Source organism: Austrofundulus limnaeus, unplaced genomic scaffold (genome assembly GCF_001266775.1).
Source record: "Austrofundulus limnaeus strain Quisiro unplaced genomic scaffold, Austrofundulus_limnaeus-1.0 Scaffold24, whole genome shotgun sequence".
Classification (NCBI taxonomy): domain Eukaryota; kingdom Metazoa; phylum Chordata; class Actinopteri; order Cyprinodontiformes; family Rivulidae; genus Austrofundulus; species Austrofundulus limnaeus.
In genome coordinates, this window is record NW_013952426.1 from 901894 (window position 1) to 905580 (window position 3687).

At 36.6% G+C, this 3687-nt stretch overlaps 1 protein-coding gene across 4 annotated transcripts in view; it reads left to right on the forward strand.

Moving 5' to 3' along the window:
* astn1 (astrotactin 1) overlaps window positions 1-3687 on the forward strand; it is a gene marked incomplete in the record, with an annotated part of 409914 nt that overhangs the window by 109637 nt on the left and 296590 nt on the right.

The following is a 3687-nucleotide window of genomic DNA, read 5'->3' on the forward strand; positions in this document are numbered from 1 at the left end:
TGTGTGTGTGTGTGTGTGTGTGTGTGTGTGTGTGTGTGTGTGTGTGTGTCTTCAAATCTATTGAAGAAAACCAGAGAAATGTAATGTACAGTCACACCTTTCTCCTCGCTTTTCTCATCAAAGAAAACAATCTTGCTGGTGAAGTTTGGGTGGTTACACAGTATGACATTATCAACTGCTCCTCGAGATCCATAACAAAAAGGCAAGATGGATGTATCGTCACGACAAACTTGCTGTAGTCTCAAACTTAAGTTCGATTTAACTAGGCAACACATAGTCTAAAAATAGTGAAAAAAAGGGTTTTATCCCTTTTTTGTCCCTCAGCAACAAACTCTGGTTCAGCACTGTTAGATTGCCTTTTGTGTGGCCACCTGACGTTTGAGTCAGACTTATAACGTTTGACAAAAACTCATTGTTTGGTTGACAGTTTTGCAAGACAGTGATGTGGAAGAGAAAAGTCAGTTCAAAGAGGCTGCACAGTGGAGCTCATTTTTAACATTAACATTCTCATAAGCTTAGAGTGACAGTTCATTTCAATCCAGGTATAGTTTTATTGTTCCAGGCCATAACAAAGATAAACACAAATATTTGATTAGGGTAAGTAGAAAACAAAATAAATGTATTTCAACAGGAGGAAATGACCAGCAAAGCCAGACTTGGTGGTCCTGAACTGAATTGCCTTCAGGGACCAAAAAACAGAGAGAAGAATGAAAAAGAAAAACAATAAAAAATATAGTATTTCCTGAATTCATGCATGTTGCCCGCTGCTTTTGATGACAGAGTTTTAACCTAATCTGCTCTTATTAGAAATGACCAAGTTGTAGATGTTTTAGTTGCAAAATTGTGAGATCTTGCATGAGATTGTGTGAAACGTCCATTTACAAGGAAGGTAACCCTCAGCCACTACGACATCAATTCTTAGCCATTTGTGTGCTTTCTAAGGTTAGTTAGCTGTGATGGCCATCTTGATTTAGTTTGTGTTCAGAAGTTTATCAGTTGTTGATGTCAACCTAGTGATAATTGTCTGAAAGCTTCATTAAAATTCCCAAACATCCAATGTTTATTCCAATAGTTTAAGGTKGAGTTTAAAAGCTGTGTGTTCGCAGAAGAAAAAACATGAAAACGTCTCATTTCACAAGTAAGCAGATTTTCTTATTTACCTCAATGTGGATGTGAACTGACAAGAACTGAAGCTAATATGTAAGAATCTAAAATAAAAATAAGCTTATAAAGCCAATGCAATTACTRGTAATTTTTGAATTGGTTAGAAGACGTTAGCTTCTGTAGCATATGTTATACAGCAGGCATGTCCAACTCAAGGGCCGGTCTCCTGCAAGTTTTAGATTTGTCCCTGCCTCAACACAGCTGCTTCAAATGGATGATTTACCTTCTCAGTTTGCCATCAAGGTCTGCAGAGACCCATTAATGAAGCACTCCTTAGGTTCAGCTGTGTTGAACCAGGGCAGCACCTAAAAYATGCAGGACACCGGCYCTTGAGGACCGACTTTKGATGCCACTGTTATACWGCGTGTAGCCCTACTGAATCATGCTACAATTAAACACAAAATATTAAATATTACAAACTGGTTTTACCTCTGACTTAATACTGTATTTGCACTGTGTAAAATAAAAGAATTGGATCAAAAGGGAAAAAAAACTGTATAGGTCCTCTGGACGGGTTCTTCTTTAATGAAACGTTTCAGAGAGACGAAACGTTTCATTAAAGAAGAACCCGTCCAGAGGACCTATACAATTTTTTTCCTTTTGATTTTTTACCTGGATTACTGAGATGCATCAGGACAAAAGAATTGGATATTTAACAGTTTTTTTAGGTTTCCATTAGACGAAGCTGAACTGATGGGAAAATGATTAGCTAATATCAGTAGAGTCGAGTTTCATCCTATAACTGGGTGTCCAGTGAATATTAATTAAGGGTTGGCTGGGAAAGATTTATTATTTATGGTATGTAACAAATTGAAAATATACTTAATTGCTAGTTGAAATCATAACTTTTCAACTAGCTAAACAGTCTAAGTTACAGACTGACTTCAGGTCTTGTTTAGAACATTGTTACTTATAAATTATATGTTTTTTGCTATATATCTAGCTGCTTTACTTTATTGCTGAATTAAAATAACATAAGTAATTTCTTGTAAACAATATTACAGCTAATTTTTGACACAGATTCAGTTGGGCTTGCTGAAAATTTCATGAAAATCCTTTCAGTGATTCAGGCAATATTGTTTTAGAAATACAAACAAACAAACCCATGGCCCCTGTTACTTAAGCGCCTAGAGACCTGCGATGCCAAATGAGGTGCTGATTTTTTTTTCTTCTGGTTTTCTCATTTTAGTTTGTCTTTCCCCCCCAAGCAGCCACAAATTAGAAGGGAAACACTTCACAAATCTTATTTTTAATTGTTGACTTGCTGCCTGTAGCTAACAGCAGTTGAGATCTAAACACGTGACTTTTTACAGGTATTCARTGGAGCTCTTAGACTTTTTAAGAAAATGTCTGGCACCTTTCAACAGTGATGCAATTATTGAGGGTATTTTATTTTGGGAAAATAAACAGAAACACTCACACATTCAATATACTCCTTATAGCAGACACAGTACCCATGTGCTCTCCAGCTTCTCTTATTCTCTCAGATGYACTCAAGCATCATATAAAAAAACAAACAAACAAAAAACAACTGCAATGTCTTGTCTGACGTTTGTTTTTGTCAGCCATTGTCTCTTTTTGCAGCACCACCACCCAAAGTGCAGCTATAATACTGTATATCAACATTTTTTAGATATGATGAACTGTTGATCTGATGATGAAATTTAGTTCAGAAGTCATCACATCATTTGTGCTACTAAAATACATCTGTGAATACTGTGAAGGAGTAGTCCTTAGTRTCCTTAGTGTCATGAAGTGCTCTGGAGAGAAAAAGCTTCCAACAGGAATGGACTGTTATTTGTTGTTATCTCAGCTGAGAAAAGGCTACAAAAATAGGTTTATAACCCTGCTGCAGTGTTGTGAAAATCACAATTTAATGGTCATCTCAATGGTCAGTTTCAGCACAATAAGACAAGTTGTATTACTCACTCAAGTGTTATAAACTCCAGGTRATGCAGCACATGGGTGTGTTGATATTTTGAGGTATTAGCTTAGCATTACTTTAGTCTGTCATCTTAGAGATCGAGTCACCAGCTTTAAGCTGCTTGTTAGGCAGCTTTTCAAGCTCAACAATGACCTGTGGTCACAGTCTCTGCTAACTGGAGTCAAGCCCCAGGACATATCCACTTTTCACATTTTGTCCATTCTCTTTAGAGTGTGTGCAGATTGTTGACATCCACTGGCCCAGTGGGGTTAGCCTGCTGCTAGTAGCTGCCCCACTGCAGTGGAGGGRCCATGATGTAAGCTGGCAATTTATGAGCTGAGAAAATGTAGTAACTTGGAGGACTAAATGTCATTTGGAGTATATATACAGTATATAGTGTTTCAGTGGGTTTGTATTAACAATTTCACTGTATTATTAACTGTTTACTAATGGGAAGGAAAGAGAAGTCATCGCTTTACAATGGTATCATATTTTAAAAGCAACACATTTTGATTTTTCATCATTTTGATACTAATATGAAAAACTACATACATACATACATACATACATACATACATACATACATACATACATACATA